We start from the raw sequence: 22,216 nt of genomic DNA, 5'->3' as shown, positions 1-22,216 counted from the left end.
GCACTTGACCTTGCATCAGCCTTGCGTGTCACCCTGGCTTCCGCCCACTTTGTTACATAGTAAGTGGCAACAATAATATATCAAGATTGAGTGCTACGAGTTACCAAACTAATTGGGCCTACAAAGTCCAAACCCCATTTTTCAAATGGTTGAGTCACTTTAACTGGGTGTAAGGGCATCATATCCTTTCGTTGTGTGATCTTGTAACGTTGGAATTCATCACATCCTTTTGCAAAAAGTGATGCATCCTTGAATAAGGTAGGCCACCAATAGCCTGATTGAACACCTTTCTAGCTATTAGTTTCCCTGAGAAATGTCCTCCGGCTATACTCATGTGAGCTTCTTTCAGTATGTACAAATACTCGTCCTCACGGACACAACATCTAAGAATATCGTTCTTCCCTAGCCTATAGAGAGTTCCTGCAATGAGAGAGTAAGGTTCACATTCTTTTAACATTTTTTGAGCTATGTCCTTACAAAGCTCTTTGGGTGGAAAACCATTAACTAGAAAGTTCACAATCTTCTCACTCCATTCAGGTATGGTTTCGACTAGAAATAGAGAAGTATCGGGCAACTCATCATCGACTGCAGTAGGAGCTTCACCATTGGGTATGCGAGACAAATGATCCGCCATGACATGTCTTTTATCAGGTCTCACCACAAAGGTAAAATCAAACTCAAGAAGAATTAACAACCATTGTGTAATTCTTCCCGTGGAACAAGGTTTATTTACTAGATACAACAAGGCTTGATGATCAACATAGAAAACAAACTTGGTGGCTAGAAGGTAGTAGTGAAATTTCTTCACTACATAAATCATACCTAAACCTTCTCGCTCTGTAGTGGTGTAGTTTCTCTCGGCATCATTCAATTGACAACTTGCAAAGCTAATGGGGTAGTCCAATGTATGTTCTCCTCGTTGAGCTAGAACCACCCAATAGCAAAGTTTTATGCATCAATATGCACATGGAAAATTACATTCCAATCGGGCACTCGTAGAATAGGAGTGCTAGTCAAGGTCTTTTTCAATGACTCATAAGCATGGTCACACTCTGCGGTCTGATGGAGTTTAATAAGAAGCTTGTACAAAGGACGAACTATCTCGGCAAAGTTTAAAATAGACCATCGGTAATAATCAACATGGCCCATGAACCTTTGAACTCCTTTATAGTTTGTAGTTGGTGGCAATTTAGCAATAGCTTTAATTTTGCTCTCATCTATGGAAATCCCATTTTTGCACACTATATGCCTTAAAATGACTCCATGTTTAACCCAAAATTGGCATTTGAAAGGGTTCAAGGAGATGTGATACAATCTACACTTCTCAAACACTTTTTCGCAAGCATGATAGATGTCCTTTCCAAGAGGAATAAACACAAAGGTCATCTAAGAAAGCTTCGCAAAACTCCCTCAAATATTCTCTAAAAGCAGTGTTTATTAATCTTTGAAAGGTAGCAGGGGCATTGGTTAAGAAAAACGCCATAACACCAAATGCGAACAGTCCAAATTTGGTTATAAAAGTTGTTTTAGCTTGGTCCTCTAGCGCAATTGTGATTTGATTGTAGCCAGAGTACCCATCTAAAAAGCTATAAGCTTCCTTCCCTGCAACTCTTTCAAACACATGTTCTGAATATGGCAAGGGGTAATGGTCCCTCCTAGTGGCCTCATTGACCTTCTTGAGATTCACGCACACTCTGAGTTTCCCATTCTTTTTTGGCACAATCACTATTAGAGACACCCATTCTGAGTGCTCAATAGGGTATATGAATCCGCATTTCACAAGCTTTTCAATCTCTTCTTGAACCATCTTTGCATATTTAGGATTCATTGGGTAGGGTCGTTGCTGAACTGGTTTAGCCATGCTATTCATGGGGATTGTGTGTTGCACCACGAAAGGTGTAACACCTTTCATATCATGATATGTCAAGGCAAATATATCCCTGAAATCCTTGAGAAGTTCTTTAAGTACACACTCCTCATTCTCTGTCAGATCTTGGCCAATGAAAACAGGTTTGGACTCTTCTCCTGGGTCTGCTAACTCTATTTTCTTAACTATCACTCGACCATCATAGACTCCATTGCTTCCATCGATAGGTTTTCTTTGAGCCTTTGTATACACAACCTTACATTCCTCTGTGGTGTAGGATGTGAAATGTTCACGTGCAGGGTGTAAGTCTGTGGGGTCCTATTGTTCTGTGGACTGTGATTTCACTTCCAATCCCTTTTGTTGTTGAGCTAACTCTCAATTTTGTCATCTCCTTACGGTACGGCTTAACCTTGGCTTCTCTGTAGCCTCTAGTTGTGCGATGTCAATGAATTGTGGACTACACCACATAACGCTTTGAAGATATTCACCCCAATTATCTACCAACCTCCGATGAGCATCACATGCCCCTATATAATTAAGCCATTCTGCGGTAGATTTCTTTTCATTTATTCTAGCATGCACATTTTCTTGATATCATCGCCTCTTCTGTCTCTTACTCTTCTTTCTAATTTTTGATTACGGCCGATCTATAGTGAAGAGTCACTAGATGAATCTCTCCTTGTGTCTTTTGCTCCCTTGGCTAGATTGTCGTCTAGGATACCACTGGGCCCTAAATGGTTTGTTCCCACATTTGCACTAAGATTTAACTCAGATTCTTCGTCCTCAAAGTCAATTTCAATTGATGCTTTTGACCCCAAATCATGTGGTCTATAGTCTTGTGAGCCTCTACTGGTTCCAATGCCAGTCAAACCTTCATCTTGTAGGTCATCAGACGCTATAGGCATTGCTTCTAGCATATTTAAGGGTACGAGTGGTGGCATTTCATCCCCTTCAGGTGTTACCCAGGTCGTCCCCCTATTTTCCCAAGTGTCTATGGTTGCTGCTAGGTGGACCCAATCCACATTGTCTGACTCAGTTATTCCAGGTAGGGGTTATTTTTATTTGCGAGTTAATCAATTTGTGTTTTTTTGCTACAGGTGATGCTTTTTTGAGTTTATAGAAGCATGGATTTCACTCATATGTATGCTCTCTAAGGTGGCGTTGTGGTATGTTAAATAAGTACCGAGGGAAGGAGAGAGAAGAAGGATTAGACGGAGAGAGAAAAACATACTTGGGAAATAGAGATAGGATCGGGGTGTGAGAGTACCGACAACGAGAGAGAGAGAGAGAGAGAGAGAGAGAGAGAGAGAGAGAGAGAGAGAGAGAGAGAGAGAGAGAGAGAGAGAGAGCCTAAGAGTGGGAGATGAGGGGGAGAGAGGAAAGATAGGTTCAAAATGAAAAAAGTCCGGCTCAAGTTTGGGCAAGAAGGTTCTCAAGCCTGTTCAAATTATTTCATTTAGTAACTTGGTATAGAATTGTTTATGTGTTGGTTTAATGTATATATTTTATAAATATCCCACATTTTAATTGAGATGAAAGTGGAGTTAAGTAAAAGTGGAGTTTTGTTGTGAAGAAGGAGGTTGTGTGCACGTTTTCTACTCACGTGTGTGTGTGTGTGTGTGTATGTGTGTGTGTGTGTGTGTGTGTGTGTGTGTGTGTGTGTGTGTGTGTGTGTGTGTGTGTGTGTGAGAGAGAGAGAGAGAGAGAGAGAGAGTGGGAGATGAGGGGGAGAGAGGAAAGATAGGTTCAAAATGAAAAAAGTCTGGCTCAAGTTTGGGCAAGAAGGTTCTCAAGCCGGTTCAAATTATTTCATTTATTAACTTGGTATAGAATTGTTTATGTGTTGGTTTAATGTATATATTTTATAAATATCGCACATTTTAATTGAGATAAAAGTGGAGTTTTGTTGTGAAGAAGGAGGTTGTGTGCACGATTTCTACTCACGTGTGTGTGTGTGTGTGTGTGTGTGTGTGTGTGTGTGTGTGTGTGTGTGTGTGTGTGTGTGTGTGTGTGTGTGTGTGTGTGTGTGTGTGTGTGTGTGTGTGTGTGTGAGAGAGAGAGAGAGAGAGAGAGAGAGAGTTTGCCTGTTCATATACGTGTGAAAAGGTTCCAAAGACAGGTCCACAAATAATGTTTTCCGAGCCCTTAGAGAGGCAGTTAGTGGTGGTTACTCATTGCACTATTATATGCCTATAGTATTCATAGGGGAATAATCATAGTGTTTCCCGAGCCCTTAGAGAGGCAGTTAGTGGTGTCTACTCATTGCACTATTAGATGCTTATAAATCTTATAGGGGAATAATAATCGTAGTGACAAATCATGCATATTTTATTGCACGCCCCACTTTAAAAGTTAGTGGTGGAGTAGTAGACGATTATAATATTTATATTGACAAATCATGGATATATTATTGCACACTCCAATTTAGCAGTTAGCATATGCTGCGTGGGACCCCTCATGTTTTTAACACATGCCACTCTTCCATCACTATCAATGCTTTTTGAGAGCATGCTGCTTCAACCTATATAAATGTTACAAGGCAAGCAGCATATGTTGCACAAGTGAATCGGAGGTGCTAATCAAGAGAGATTTCTTCAGTTTCCATGTACTTATACAATGCCTATAGGATATGCAAATACTGGTAATGAGGTAGTTGCAAAAATCCATGAAGAGATTCACAAACTCACCCCCAATGCACCCCTTGAAGAAAAGAAGACGTTTACACAGAGAGAGCGTGACACAAACAAGGCGATCCGGATGTTCAACCACCTTAATCACGCTCGCAACACCGGAGACCAGGAACTCAATGATGGCTTTGAGACAATGCGAGAAGCTTTGGGCAAGTGGGAGACATGGGGGTACATACACAGCTCTGGAAGGGCCGCTTTACAGGCAGAGATTGACCATTTGCTTGTCTGCAAACTCACAATCAACCTGGTCGATATATCTGGCTCTAATGTGGTAGAAGATTGAGGCAAGATTTAAATAATTATGCACTAAATATATATAGTTAAATAAATATGCACTAGCACATGTTAAATTGTACTAGTGTGATGCAAGTTGTACTGTGTGTCTGTGTGTGCAGGTTTGATTCCCTACCTAATCATGTAAACAACTTATTTTAATTATATGATACTTATTTTAACTATATGATGGTGTTTCACTCTTCAATGCCTTGGTGAGAATAATTCATATGTCTCTGTCTGACTTATTATTATTGAAGTAGCTGTGATACTTTTAATCGGCCTGGTCTACTAACACATCTTCAAGATCTGTCATAATTTAGGGTATTGTTGATATCTTGTAGCTAAACTAAACCGCCAAATGTAACTACAAGTTGTTTGAAAGCCAAACGTAAAGAAAATCGATGTGAGTTTTTTATATAATGCAAGAAAAAGATGAGCATGTCTGTAGTATTTACCCTACGTTTAGTAGAATGTTGTTTCCTGTCCATGTAGGCATTGTTGCAAACAAGGATGAATGCCTAATAAGCCAATTTGAAACTAGGAATCTAAAAAATATTGATGGTTGTACTTGTTTGGGCAGAGACCTTAAAGTAATGATACACGCATAGACTCTTGCATATAAAATAGTAATTAAGAACACTTTACTGAGTTGAAGAACTGCATACGTACATAAGCACACACATATAAATAACTATATATATTGTATAAACAAGTACTTAAAAACACTTTACCGAGTTGAAGAACTGCTTACGTACATAAACACACACATATAAATAAATAAATAAAAAGATATTATATATATATATATATAATATAAATATTATATATAAAACTATATATATTCTTAGACCGACAATGTAAAGAAATACTGACAAGCAAATGAAATTTTGACAGCATAACAACGTGAAAATAAAAAAAACCCATTCCATACTTGCTTCTGTGAAAGCTTGCCTAACATTCGTTAAGCTTTCCTATTCTATACTTGCTTCCATGAAGCTTGCCTAACTTTTGTGTATACATGAAACCATGATTATGTTTCTAAACATGAACAAAAAGCATGAATATATTTACAAGCAATCAAAAATTCTGCAGCATAACAGCGTGAAAATACAAACAAAAAAATTTCTCATTCCATACTTGCTTCCGTGAAGCTTGACTAACTTTTCTGTATACATGAAACCATGATTATGTTTTCAAACATGAACAAAAAGCATGATTATATTGACAAGCAATCAAAATTTCAGCAGCATAACGGCATGAAAATTCAAACTAAAAAAAATTACATTCCATACTTGCTTCCGTGCAACAACGAATGCTCACGGGAAGAAGAAATTACATACGCAAAAAAGCATGTGTTGGTATATTACTTTGGTAAATCCAAAGCTCTCAACTAACTTCTATCTAGCATAATAAATACGAAATCATGGCTGAACTGATAAGGACGATCAACACCAACAACATGTCTTCAGTAATACCAATGTTGATGTCAATCAAGGGCAATGTGATCCGGGCTCATATTGTTGCCAATCAGTCTCCCTTTAGATGCCTTCTTCTCACAAGCAAGCTCTACCTCTATCCATCGAATCCAATCTTGGGGAAAGTCTTTCATTAAAGAATCTTTGCTTGCCACAGCCTGTTTTTGGAACAAGAAGATCTCTTGCCCAAAATTTGTGCTCACAGCGGTTCTACCAATCCTAAACCACAATATCTTAAATTAAATGGAAGTAGAATGACATCGATAAAGTAATAGCAATAACTTTCAAAACAAAAAATGTGCCTACTCATTTTGAGAGCGCAAAGCTAGTATAAGCTCCCCCTCTGCACTTCTATCAACATAGACAAATTGACACTTCACAGAACAATGTCTCCACTTTATCATTGAAAATTCTACAACAACAAAAAAGAAAATTAGAAAGCATAGAGTAATACAAGTCAACTTTACATTAAACAAAAAAGAAATCACTTACGTGTTTTTATTAAGCGCATCCAAGTTTTCAAACAGTGATTACCATCCCAAACGATAAATTTTTTTTCCCTTAAGTCTTCCCACTCAAGGGGAAGGGAATTATCAAAATCATCGCTTATTTCTCGCCAAATAGGCCCCCATTCATCTTGTCTAAGTCGGAAACATAATGTTGATCATGGCCTGGCTTCTTAAATGACAAAAGAAATGGAGCTCCAAGCACACTGTATCCAGACATCTCAAACCTTTTCACAAAGCCCTCAGTGCTTGGACCCACAGCTTTAATGGCTTCATTTTCCATCAATCTGTAGAGAGGAATGCGAGGAGGTTCCCCACCTCTCTTTACAATAAAACCCTCTACAATCTCCTCCAATATTCGACCATGAACATTCTTTCCAAATACTGTTGGATGATCGGGAGGTTTAGCAACAATTGTTGTTGCTTCAGACACGGTGTGAGCCACCAATTCACCTTGTGTAGCATGAATATCTATGAACACCTCTTCTTCATGCACATCACTCAATATATCCTCTTCTTCATGCACATCACCCAAAATATCCTCCTTTCGACGGACATTGGAAGAAGAAATGGAAGATCGTGCATTGGCCCTATGCCCTGTAGTGTCAGACTTTAATGTGTATCCTACTCCTACAAGCAAAAAACAATAAGAACACAACTAGTTTAGTGAGTATGATGAGACAAAAAAAAAATAACACAAATAGATTAATGTATTTGAACTTACTTTGAGAGATACATGTCCTGCCACGTTTAGATGGTGTACGAGCCATAATCTATCAACCACAAACAACAAAAATCTTCTTAGCAATGACAATACAAATATAAACTTCTAAATTTTGGCAGCATAACGGCGTAAAATGCAAATTTAAAAAAAAACCATTCTCAACTTGGTCATGGCAAGGGAAAATACAAATCCACTTTGACATTTGTATACCTCTTCTCTACAACGACCTGTTCTTACATCATTGTAATTGTTACTGTAAGTGTGTTTAGTATGTGTGTATGCAAGTGTGTTGATGTGTGTGAATGCAAGTGTTTATATCTGTGTGTGTGTGGAAGTATGCATGATTGTGTGTGTGTAAATGTAAGTATAATATGTGTGTGTCTTTATGCATGATTGTGTTTGTGTTTGTGCTATGTATGCAAGTGTGTTGATATTGTGAATGCAAGTGTTTATATATGTGTATGGGTGCATATGCATGACAATACAAATATAAACTTCTAAATTTTGGCAGCATAACGGCGTAAAATGCAAATTAAAAAAAAAACCATTCTCAACTTGCTCATGGCAAGGAAAAATACAAATCCACTTTGACATTTGTATACCTCTTCTCTACAACGACCTGTTCTTACATCATTGTAATTGTTATTGTAAGTGTGTTTAGTATGTGTGTATGCAAGTGTGTTGATGTGTGTGAATGCAAGTGTTTATATGTGTCTGTGTGTGTGGATGTATGCATGATTGTGTGTGTGTATGTAAATGTAAGTGTAATATGTGTGTGTCTGTATGCATGATTGTGTGTGTGTTTGTGCTATGTATGCAAGTGTGTTGATGTTGTGAATGCAAGTGTTTATATATGTGTATGTATGCAAGTGTGTTGATGTTGTGAATTCAAGTGTTTATATATGTGGGTGTATGTATGTGTGTGTATGTAGGTGTAATGTGTGTGTGTATGCATGATTGTGTGTGTGTTTGTGCTATGTGTGCAAGTGTTTTGATGTGTGTGAATGAAAGTGTGTATCACTGTGTGTGTATGTGTGTGTGTGTGAGCTTACCTGCGCACGCTCGCCCGATCCACCAGAGGAGGTCCAATAGGAGCTCCATTAGGAGCTCCAATGGAGCTCCTCCGGTGGATCGGGCAAGCGTGCGCAGGTAAGCACACACACACACACTCACACACATATGAGTAGAAAATCTACACAGACACATAGTACCTTGTCTTCTTTTACTCCTTCTTCTTCACAGCACAACTCCACTTTCTCTTCACTCCACTTTCATCTCCTTCTTCACAGAAAAACTCCACTTTAATCTCAATTAAAACTCCACTTAAACTTCACTCCACTTTCATCTCAACTACTACTTTTTTCACACACACCATATATTACAAAAATGATTTTGTGGTATAAACACTCACACATACACATTCATATATATATATATATATATGTATATACACACACAAAGATATACGTGGATTCATATATATAATTTTACTAAAAAAATACTACGTTTTTTACACACACACAACCATATATTTTAAAAAATAATTGTATGTGTTTGTGTGTATAAAAAACGTAGCATTCTTAAAGTTAAGTTATATACACACACGCACGCACACACAAGATGGAAAAACTATGTGCACAGTCATACATACATACACTCTCTAGAGCTAATTATATATATCTTAACTTTAAAAAATGCTACGTTGTTTACACACACCCACAAAATCATTTATACACATGTACAGTAATGTATATAGCTTAACTAAAAAATAAATATACACACTACCAAAAACACACACACATATATATAAAATGGCAAGATGGAAGCATATATATAACTTAACTAAAAAAATTGCTACCTTTTTTATACAAAGTCAGTCATATAGAATGTTACGCTTTTTATACACACACACACTATATATATATATATATATATATATATATATATATATATATATATATATATATATATATATATATATATATATATATATATATATATATATATATATATATACACACACACACACACACAAAAGATAGAGACACTATTAAACTGCATTAAATGCAGTCCTTGAACCACCATTTAGAAATTAAATGGCCCCTCAAATTTGATGACATATTCCACTGCACATACATTCACAACTGTCATATATTAAATGCACTTCTTCAATTATGATTTTCATTATTCTTTGAGCCGTCACAAGATCTTATGCAACTGTCTTTTCGTCTACCTACCAATCTTTCACTTTCATTAACCTTCACATCTTTCATTAACTTTCAACAGTGTCATTAACCTTCACTTTATCTTTAACTTTCGTTAACCTTCACCACCTTCACTTAATCCACCACAGTTTTCTCGCATCTCCACCCTGTAATCTTTTGCTTGAGATAATATGTCCAACATGAAAGTAACAATAACTTGGAAGGTTGGTGGTCAGATATTCAATCGCGACATTCAGTTGAATGTAAACTCATTGTTGCAGAGTTTGTTGCCTCCATCTTGCCATTTTCAGTTACCTGCGACTCAGGATAAAACAAAACGAATGACAGGGATGGAACAACGCTTTGATGGTCACTTGTGGAATCGCCCATCTGTGACAACCATGGCAATAGCATGCACAATTTGTCTAAGCCACTGTTTGGGATGCATGCAGTGCAATTATTCAACGTGTCCTCATTATATTAAGGAGCAAGAATTTAATAGTAGAGATTTTCATGGATATTTGGACAGAGAGGTCAAAAAGGACTACCTTGCAATAAAAGAGAATACAACAATAACTTGTCATTATTGTCAGAAGGTTGTTACTTGAGTTCCTGCTTGTCCCTGCAAAATCTATTATGTTTTGCCTAGAGATGGTACATTGTCGCGACTGGCAATACATGTTGGTAAACATTGTCAGAATGTAAAGGCAGGAACCTCTAGAGCTGCTATTTCAAGAGTGCGAAAACTGGTAGGTGCAGTACTAAAAATAGAAAAGGGTGGCCCAAGAAAAATTCAAATGTTGGTGGCTCAACAACTTGTTCTTCACACCTGATTGGTGAGGAAGCTGAAGTTACATCCGATGTACAATTCAATGATTTTTTGGAAGAAATGATGTCACTGGTTCAAACCAAAGGGTAAGAGAACTCAATTTTGTTCCTTGAATTTGTTAATTTTTTAACTATTATAAATTTAGCCTTCTTGTGATGCATCATGTAGGTTTTCTTCAATTGTTTCAAAGGAGAGGAAGACTCAAGGTGTTGTTATTGGGGATGGATATGATAATATTTTATTGCTTCAAAAAAAGTGCATGTTTCCTTTTTTCCATGGGAGTAGATTTCCTGGACAGGGTGAAGAGGATGACAAGTGCTTTCTATTTAAAATGTCCACTAAAGGACCAAGTTCTGGGATTGATCTAGTAAATCGGATGAAAAGAATTGAAACTGGTGACTTGAGAAATGCATGGGTACATTTTGATTTCACCCATAGAATACATGGATGGGCAACAATGTCATGCTTAGTTTATGATCCAAGATAATCTTTAAGTATTTAAATATCTCATATTTTTTTATCATTAAATAAAAGAAGATGTGTGAAAATGTTTATGTTGAATATCTTGCAGCATACGATCACTACAAATAATTGCTATATGTGAAACTAAAGAGGAGGATGCAAAGACTCAAGTTATTTTTTGGGAGAACCTTAATTCAACAATGGAAAATTACGGCAGCTGACTTTGCAGGTTTTATGTCTGATGAAGCTAGTGCAAATTGGAATGCTATTCAAACAGTCTTCAATGGCGGACCAGATAATATCATGGAGGGACGTGAACGGTCATGCCTATTTCATTGGGAGCAGTCTCCACAAATATGCTAAAAAGTGGATACCTCAACATCTAACAAATCAACACATTGATATGTGTGAGGAATGGAGATCTTCTAAGACCATTGTGTTTGCATCTCAAAAGGCACTTTCAATTCAAAAATGGTGGAGACAACATCTATCTACAGAGAGCATCACAAGAGTGAGCAGATGGTTTAAATGGTGGGAGCAACAAATTTCACACTAGGGAGGAATTAGAACAGATGTAAGTACCTTTATGACAATCTATATTTTTAGAAAAAATTATAAACTTTTCATACATGAAATTTATAAATTTTAATTCATGTTTTTTTGAATTTCATAGGGTGGTCTAAGTCCGTGGGAGCGGGCACAAATTCCCAATGTTAATTTATCAGAAAGTGTACATGCCAGTTGGTTAGCGGGTGAAGGTGGAAAGAGAAAAATATCCTTGTATGATGCATGTGTAACAGATGTTATAAACTCATATATTCAATGTGCAAAGAATTTGGGATATACTACTGGGCGTTATATAGGAACGGGTCCCACAATGGAGACCTTGCTTTCTCGAGTTGAATCTCAACAAACTCCAACTCCCACCAACGTGGCCCATTTATTACAGGAGGCTATTGCAGGGACTCCCATGTATGCGTAGCCAATTTTGCATGGAGACAAAGAAACAGTACAACGCAAAAAGAGGGGCAGAACAGGAACAAGTAGCTCCCATCGGCCGGAATATGTCATGGAATCTAAGCAACGAAACCATCGCGGTCAACCAAAAAAAATCAAGTTTGATACCCAAGGACCAGGTATTTCTAGCATTCCGCTGCAAATTAGTGACAGTGATGATGATATTGGATCTCAAAAAGAAACAACCACACCTTTGTCATCTCAAAGAAACAATGTGTTTGAGAGTGATGTGCCACGCACTCAGTGGGCCCTCAGAAGAATGCCCATTCAAAGTCAAAGAAAATGTTTTGGAATGGTAGGGAGAAAAAATTGTGACAATATCTTGCATAGTCGCTCAATTGGTCTTGTTGCTCCATGTATATGGTCCGAAAGAATGTTCAAGGATAAGACAATTGAGCAATGGTTATGGTTTTGTAATCATGATATTTTTCATACTCAATCAATCAAAAGACAAGTCAAAGATTTACCTACTGCTCCAAATGTTTGGCCAGCAGCAAGAGGGACAGATATCTCCACACAGGAACTTGCCGCGCTGCATCAGAGTGGATTTCGGACAGATAATTCAATGGTAAATCCACAACCTCTTGCTGGCGATTGCAAAGAAGGTGGTGGCAGCTCGAGGAAGAAAAAGTGGAGGAATGGAATCTCTAAAGAGGCCATGAAGAAATTGGAAGCATGTAATAGTATGACAATTATATTTTTGGATGAAGCGAAAAGGTCTCCAAAGCATGTAATTTTCCGAGTTCTCAGTGAAAATAGTTATGAGATTCATAAAAAACAGAGTCCAATATGCACGTGTCCGGATTTGCAAAAGCGAGAGAATACCAACAAATCCTTTTTGGCATGCAAACATATGTACTATGTGTACACAAAAGTGCTCGGACTTGAACCTAAGGAGGACATGATTATTCATCACAGCCAACCCTCTCACCAATGGACATCGCTTTTATTCTTGGACAATGAAGGAGGATTTCTCCCTCCATTTAATTATAGCTGGTTTGGTATGCATCTTTCACTCAACTAGAATATTGATCTATGATATTAAAGTGTTTTTCTGTATTTTATTTTGGTTTATTACACTTGTGATTATTTATCTTGAAAAAACATTGTTTATGCAGCAAAGGATTTAAAATATTTCAAGCAAAAGACATGAAGCAACTTGCAAGCTATTTGGGAGCAAATTACTTGCCTTTTAGAGTGACCATTACATTTATGGCGACTATCCTTTTTTGTACTCTAATTTTGATCTTATCCTGTGGTAGTTTAGGGAATATACTTACATCCTCAAACTTACGTTGTTTCAAAAAGCTCAAGCTTGGGAAAAATAGTATTGTCTCTATCTGGCATGATTTTTTACTTCATCACATTTATATATGTTGTGGATTATTTAACTCTGAAAATAGTGTTGTCTCTCTTTTGCATGATTTTTTACTTTATCGCATGATTATATGATGTGGATTATTTGACTCTGATCACATGCGTTGCGAGCATATTTGACTCTAATGGCATGAGTTGTGAAATGGTGATTTTATTTGTTTACATTTTCACGTCGTTATGCCCTCTCTCTCTCTCTCTCTCTCTCTCTCTCTCTCTCTCTCTCTCTCTCTCTCTCTCTCTCTCTCTCTCTCTCTCTCTCTCTCTCTCTCTCTCTCTCTCTCTCTCTCTGCGTAGTGATATACAACTCTATGATTTTAATTTCTCTCTCTGGAAGAGAAGTCACTCTCTCTCTCTCTCAAGGATTTATGATCCTTCTTCCAATGGTAACTCGTATAAATACTATCTCTCTAGAATTTATACTTTCTCTCTCCGTCAACCACACATATATGGAGTCTTATGACGATTGAAAATTACATTAAATAGATACTTTATGCTATGACACATATTTGGTTAAAAAAACTCTAAAGATTGCTAAAATTTTCAAAAAAACTTGAAATGAAAAACTCGCAAATGTTAAATCCCCCTTAGGTAGTATGTCCATATAAGGATAATCTTCCCCAACATCAGTGTCCGCTTTACACATATAACAATACTGCAATGGGGTCGAGTGCACTGTGGTGTCAGATCTTTGATAAATTATAAACCTGTTTCCTAGAGGATGTGCTCTACCAGTTACAAGATCCACTCGAATGACAGAATCTTGGAATTGCAAGTAGACATGGTTTTTAAACTAGTCATGCATCATTTTTGCTTCCCTCATGAAAGGACGTCCTAAGATCATCTCAAATGCCATAGTGTGCTTGGAGAAATCCATAACAATGAAGGTAGTTCTTATTTTATGTCCAAAGACCTTGATCTTCAGATCTTCTAGCATCCCAATAGGTTTAACAATAGACCCATTGGCCATATTTACTACTATGGTGGTGGTCGCAAGTGAGGTCTTCCCATAGTTTCCCAGCAATTTTTAATCACAATGCTAACCCCAACTCCACCATCAAGGATTCCCTTCATAGTTAATCCCTGGTAGTGATTGGTATGGTTGCATTGGATTCATCGCCCTCAAAGTATTGTCCCAACTTGTTAGCGTGTGTTTCTACAACAAGGTTCTCATCTAGGTTGGGTTGTGGATCTAAGTGTTCCTCCTCTATTGGCATCTCCCCAACTTCATCCATCTGTGCAAATTGTGGTAGCCCAACCTTCAGTTCTCCATTGAGGAAAGCTCGAAGAGTTGAGACTAGCTCAGGGTCTTTATATAGTTTGGACATGATGGTGGTTCTAACTTCTAAAGACATGAAATCCATCAATTTGGCAATGTTTAACGACACCTTTTGGGCTTCAGTCCCTTGACGTGGGGAAGATGGGATCTCCATTTCTTTGATAGGGTCAAGTAGTCGCTCTAACATTCTTTCCATCAAGAAGAAAGTGAGTACGCCCACTTTCCCATGACTTTAAGTCACTTTCTTCTTGGATGACACTAGGTATGGCTAAGGGTCTATGGACTTGGTGAGGTTGTTGTCGCGTAGGGAACACTGCGTCTAGAATATGGATCTGCCTAGGTGCTAGTTCTAGATCCCTTTCGGTATCTTCTAACAGACTCCTTAATTGCTTGACCCGCTCGATCTCTTTTGTAGGGTTTGGATAAGTTCCTATCTTTTTCTTGGATCCTGGCCATTGTGGTTCATGATGATCTTCCTTGTTGGTTTCTTTCTTAGTGGTCATTTTGGTCTCCATGGTTTCACCTAAATCAGAATCCTCTTCAACATCGTTCATATATACGGGGTCGTCACCAGTCCCTATGTTAGTCTTTGAATTGGGGTCTGACTTAGCTGCTTTTTGCAATCTCTTCCTTTGTGTTGTTTTCTTTTTCTGAGATTGGGCAATTGATGCCGTGTCTCTTTCCTCAAGAATACAATTTTGTTTTTGAAGCATCAATCATGTGAGTACGTTTACTGGTACCACATGTGTACTTTGTGATGGCTCCTCGATAACCTCAATCAATTTTAATGGCCTGATCTTTGGCGCATTTGGATTATTCGGCCACTGGGAAATCAAATGACCTATTCCACATCGATTACACATGAGTATTGGCATTGTAGACGTGCTCGCTTGATTGGTTTGCATTAGTGTGGCGTTCCTTTGTAGGCTAATAGGACACTTGGCCACACGATGTGGACCTCCACACTCATAACATTGAAGAGGTGGTCTCTTAGTAGTGTAATTGATATTTTGGCTTCTTGCAGCAAGAGCAGCTACTTGATAGACATGTTTGACTTGTCCCCAATAGTCCTCCACGTAGTATTGTGGACTTTCTTCAAGCACATCAATCCCATAGGAAATATTAGGGTCTTTATCTTCCCCACAACCTTCCAAACAAGCAATAGATGAATCACAACCCACTTCATTCACAGAAGTGATTCTCGGATGTGGTGGTTGCGGTCCTAGCACTGGCACTACAAGAGGTACTTAATATTAGCGACGCTCGCAGTGCGACGCTCAAATGTGAAAACCCACGGCGTTGCTATGCACATCGCTAAGTTATAAGTAACTTAACAACGCTCATAGCAACACCTAAAGCAACGTCGTCAGGGGTAAAAAAATAACCGAGAGCGTCCGAAAACTCAGATCTCAGATCTGAGTTTTCGGCGTGCACTCAAGCAAGCAAAGGTAACACGCGCTCTCCCTCTCTCTCTCTTTCTTCTCCACACACACACACACACACACGAGGAGAGGAAGGAGAGCCAGGTATGCTCCTTCCCTCTCCTCACTCTCATGTTCCCTTCCCCTCTTTCTCTCTCCCTCTCCCTCTCTCTCTCTCTCTCACACACACCTCAAGACCTGTTATTCATGAGGGAAATGGCATAACCAATCTATCACACTTGGGTGATAGAAAAGTTATACCATTTTTCTCCTTTTATTGGCGTGTGCAGACACACACACAAACACCCGAGAAGAAGAGAGTTTAATTTAACATCGTAGGAAACTAATTCAAGAGACCTTAAAGATCTCGCCAACGAGGAGTTGAACTCAAGACCTGTTATTCAAGAGGGAAATGGCATAACCAATCTACCACACTTGGGTGATAGAAAGGTTATACCATTTTTCTCTTTTTATTGGCACACACACACCCACACACACACACACACAAGAAGAAGAGAGTTTTAACATCGTAGGAAATTATCCCAAAAGACGTTAAAGATTAGGTTAGATGTAGACTTACGTTAAATTAGATTTAGGTTTATTTAAGTTAAATTAAATTAGATTTAGGTTTATTTTTAGTTAGATTTACGTTTGATTAGATTTAGAGTTTTATTTACGTTATATTAGATTAGATTTAGGTTTATTTACATTAGATTTATATTTACATTATATTAGATTAGATTTAGGTTTATTTACGTTATTTACCTGTTATTGAAGAGGGAAATGGCATAACCAATCTACCACACTTGGGTGATAGAAAGGTTATACCATTTTCCTCTTTTTATCGTTTAAGATAAGGTTAGATTTAGATTTACGTTAGATTAGATTTAGGTTTATTTAGGTTAGATTAGATTAGATTTAGGTTTATTTTGAGTACACCGAAGGATTATACTGCCTACGCGTTTGAGAGTGGTGTCACGGGCATTGCGTCGAAGATGCTGAGGATTGACCCAAACACTGCGTCGGGGTCACCTAGAGGCCTGGATGATGAGCATTCATCGGAAAGGGTTGCTATAGTTCACGGGAGGGACATGCCAAAGTGATACGCCTACCTCATCAATCGTATGTCCGATGAGACTATTATGACCCCTGAGGGGAAGCAAGTGATGGGCCGTGTAAACAGGTTTTTTGACACACTGTAGTCTGTCATGCTCTCTTGGAGGGATCAGGATAAAGCCTCTAAGGATTATCTTATTGTGAAGCTGCATCGGGAGTTTCCAGTTCCCTCTCTGGAGAATACATTTGACGATGCTTGGATGAGGAGACGCATGTGTGACTACATGAAGCATCGGAGGTCAGATGCACAGATGCCAGACCTGACTGGCGTGAAAGAGAGGAGTGGAGGGGTATCATGGAGGAGAGGACGACCAATCCAGACAGGTGGTGGCAACAAAGTGACGTAGCGAGAGTTTGCATCAAGACGGGATTATCCCATCACCTCGGGAGTGGCGGCTGGGCTAGTTTTGAGGAGGATTTTGTCCCATCACCTGGGTCATGGATCGACAGGGTGGAGAGGTGAGAGTATTAAACTCTTGCATTGAAGTATTTGTATATGTGAGGCCCATTCACATCTACACAGCTACTAGTCACATTGGTATGTCTTTTACCCTTCAATGGAGCGAATCACCACATATTCAATTAAGTTAGATTTAAGATAAGATTTTGGATTGAGTTTTTATATTAGAGTCTACCTTCAAGATTACGGTTAAAAAATTAGAGTTAGACGAATGGTGAAAAGATCTACTGTGAAAAGATGTTAAGATGTTGTGAAATGCTACAGCTAGAGAAGAGGCAAAGGGGTTTTGTCCACTACATGCACTATCATGTAGATGTGGGTGTGTAGATTTCTTGTATCCACAAATATAGGCATTGACCAATAAAGATGAGATTATAGCCCAGTGATTCTGATCTCCGTGCACCTCTAGACTGAGGTGTGCAGGGATTGGACGTGACTAGAGAATGTGAGGTAGTTTACAGTGTGAACAAAGAGAGAGAGAGAGAGAGAGAGAGAGAGAGAGAGAGAGATAAAAGACAAAGAATGCCAATAGAATATTAAATTTTTTGTCCAGGTTATAAGATTTTTACCCTCATTATGAGTAGTGAAGAGGATGTGGGGCCGTCCAACCGAAACACCTATCTCTCAATGAGGATCTTATGTCCTTGTAATCAATGCAAGCATGTTGTGCGACGGACAAGACGCATTTCTTTGCAGCACGTTCGCAAATTTGGCGAGTTCGATCCATCTATTATAGATCGAGTTGTTGCCAATTATAACGCGTCGGACTCTAACGCTGGCCAATAGGCAGCAATCTTGCAACCCAATATACGTGTTCGCAGGCGCTTTGGTCAAGCAGCATATGTGAGGTACGTATGCTCCAGGTATGTTCTCACAAGCAGGGACGACGAGCATTGTGCTCCTGGTGCGATGGAGACTAAAGATGCAATCGCGAAGGGAGTGATCTGTCTCTGCTCATAGATGCAGCTCATCTCACCGCTAGATCTAATTGATTGGGTGAAAGAGACGCTAAGAAGCACTACTACTGCTTACTTAGCGTCTCTTTCACCCGATTAACTAGATTTATGGTGAAAGAGACGCTAAGAAGCACTACTACTACTTCTTAGCGTCTCTTTTACCCGATCAACTAGATTTAGTGGTGGGGCAAGCAACATCTATGAGCAGATACGGACTTCCTTCGCGATTGCAGCTTTAGTCTCCATCGCACGCAGAGCGTAGTGCTTTTACAAATTCACCCTCATTCAACGAAAACTCTATACACAGAAATCCCTCCTCCTCTCTCTCTCTCTCTCTCTCTCTCTCTCTCTCTCTCTCTCTCTCTCTCTCTCTCTCTCTCTCTCTATCTATCTATCTATCTTATCTATCTATCTATTTGTCCATGTTTTTTACTCCATTCATTCAATATTAAGTTTAAATGTTTGTGTGTTTAATGCAGGTATGGATGATGAGGAGTTTCTTTCTTCTTTGTCACCCCAGCAGAGACAGTGGTACGTGGAGCGTCATGGCTCTGGTGCACCATCACGCGTTCCTACTCCAGTCGCATCTCCCTCTATTTCGGAGCATTCAACGCGCTCCGAAGCTTCGGTGTCGACGAGATGATCTTCACACTCGTCTAGGCACTGGCGCTCTAGTGGTGGCGGTGGCGGTGGCGGTTGTTGTGGGGATGCCGCCGCCGATGCTTCGACACCGCCTCATATTTGACGAGGCTCTTTACCCTCCCCTTCTTTTCCCGCCCCAACACCAGCCACGACATCGCCATCGACACCAAGTTTTGTATGACTGACTACCTCTCCTAGCAGCTACACCACTAGCTACTCCTCCAGGAGTCACTCCAGTGGACACTCCTCGCTTCGGGGCTCAGACTCCATTGGAGACACCTGACATCCATACCCCCGTCGACACGCCGCTAGAGACCCCTACCGGGACACCCAGGTTCACGCATCAGCGGCAAGAGGGCTTGCCTTACTCCATCGACTTCAGCGACGGCATCATCTTGGATGATGAAGGCAAGAAGGTGATTTCGCGCATGGGCGGTCTTTGCTCTCAGGTGTTTATACACTACATACTAAACACCTGGGGTGAAGTACCGAATGATTCAAAAGACAGAGTCATCAGTATGCTTCATGACAAGTTTCCAGTTCCAACACGGGATGAGCGCTTCAATGAAGACCTGATGAAGGTTTGAATGCGCAAATATTGCAAGCACAAGCGTTCTGAAGTGCAAAAATCAATCAAGCATGGGTGGAACAGACCAAATTGGCTGGCCAAATTAGAAGATTGGAAGAATGCGAAAAAAGCAGCGCGCAAAAATCCCGACAAGTGGAAGCAACAAAAGGAGGCATCCAGAGCGCAAGTAGAGGCAAGGAGCTCGCACCACTTGGGGAGCAGCGGGTGGGCATCATTTGAGGCCGATTTTGTAAGTGTTTTTGCATTGATCTTTATGTTTGATAGTTTAGGGTTTATGGGTTTTTTAATTCTAACATAATGGATTCTTTGTATGTTTTGACAGTGGTCGATGAGAGGACGTGATTCCACACCGTACGAGCGCGAGTACGCAGGCAGGAAGGGCTTCTGATGGACATTTTGAGTTCTCGTGGCGGCATAGTTAGTATTAGGGTTTACTTTTTTCTATTTGTTGTATTGTTTTATAAATGTCGCTATATGTTTATACTTACAAAAAGTTGTCTTATTGTTGTTTTTTGCAGAATCCGACAGATACGCCGCTTGGATGCGATGAGACGTCTGATTAGACAACGTCACTCTAGCCGTAGCTAGATAGCATTAGTTTCTTTTTGTCATAGCTTATGTATCATGAGACGACTTGTATACGTCTTTTTGAAAACTATGTATATTTTTTCAATAATGACAATGGTATTGTCAGTATTACATTTGTAAAGTTTAACAATCAAGTGATTTTGCCTATGATGTGTACAACTGTCATTGATTTACTTTCATTAAATTCACGCTTGTCAGTTTTGTATCTTTATTTTGCAAACAATACATACTATGGATGATGGAGTTAATGGTTATATTGTGTTGTGGGTGACTATTTTGGGTCTATATCTACCTTTGCACTTTTTTTCAAAGGTGAATCAATTAATGAAACATTCAATATGGTTGATGGGTGGCAGGGCACTCAATGCCCTACCACCAAAAATTTGTCCTCTCAAGCGTCGCTATGAACGTCGCTATATAAGGCTCTGCAGCTTCGCTATGAACGTCGCTATATAGGGCTCTGCATCTTCGCTATAAACGTCGCTATATATGGCATGCAAACGTCGCAATAATCGTCGCTATAGGTGTCGCTATATAGAAACCTTTATAGCGATGCATATAGCGATTGTTATAGCGACGTTCCCGTATCAACGTTGTTAGCGACAGTCTTAGCAATGTCGGGGGTTATAAAAACCCAATGTATTTCCATCGCTAACAACGTCACAAGAGCACACAACCTCTTGTAGTGTGGAGGTGGTAAGGGTGTTGTTTGAACAACATTTTGGGCCCTAAGGACGATGTGTTGTGACATTTGTTCAAGAGGTGGAGCCGTCATCAATGTAGGAACTCGAGGTGTGTCTATCCATGCTGGACATCACGCGCTTAAATACTATACAATCCTTAGCTTGATGACCATACCTCCCACAGGCATTGCAATTCCCATTGAATTTTACTCTAAAAATAGGGCATTCACTGGTACTATGCGGACCATAGCATACTGAGCACCATTGCTGCTCCCTTCTTGGATACATATGATTGTTTTGCGGAGCACGATTGTCTCTAAGACTCTCTTGAATGGCCTTGGTGAGATCTGCTAAAGTCATCTCAGATATCTTTGGCTCCTTAGCAATAGGCTTTAGAGTCATTGGTTGATGCCCCGATGCTTGAGAGCTAGTAGATTTAGGCTCAACAGACACTTTTTCTCCTTGAATCATTAAATTATCCTCCAATTGGATCGCATTGGTAGTGACCACTTCCCAAATGGTGATACCTCTAATGACTAGGCCATTGTAGATATCCTCATGTCGTAATCCGCTAATGAATCTATCAAGAAATTGATTATTATTGAAGTGCTCATTTGGAGTACAACGAGAGTTCAAATGCTTCAAGCGACTAATAAAGTCTCTCATCGACTCTCCTTCCTCTCATTGGGCTTTCTGGAGTTGAGAGGCTACACCCCAAATCACTCTCTCTTGTATGTATTCTTTCAAGAACAATCTCCTAAGAGTTGGGTAAATCATTTTTTCTTCCACCCTTAGGGTTCTATACCAATCCCTAGCCTTCTCACTTAAGGTTAGTCTTAAAGAATTACTCTTATGCAAGTCATTGTGTTCTCCTAGAGAATCACATATTTGTTCAAACACTTTGATAAGCTTTATCACATCCCCGTCTCCACTAAATTTTTGTGTGAGCTTGGCTATTTGTACTGCCTTACTTCTAGGCTCTCTATCAAGCGCCCAGCCTTCTCACTTAAGGTTATTCTTAAAGAATTACTCTCATGCAGGTCATTATGTTCTCCTAG

The sequence above is a fragment of the Adiantum capillus-veneris genome, chromosome 22 (genome assembly GCF_014529385.1).
Source record: "Adiantum capillus-veneris isolate H3 chromosome 22, ASM1452938v2, whole genome shotgun sequence".
Classification (NCBI taxonomy): domain Eukaryota; kingdom Viridiplantae; phylum Streptophyta; class Polypodiopsida; order Polypodiales; family Pteridaceae; genus Adiantum; species Adiantum capillus-veneris.
This window is presented reverse-complemented; position numbering follows the sequence as displayed.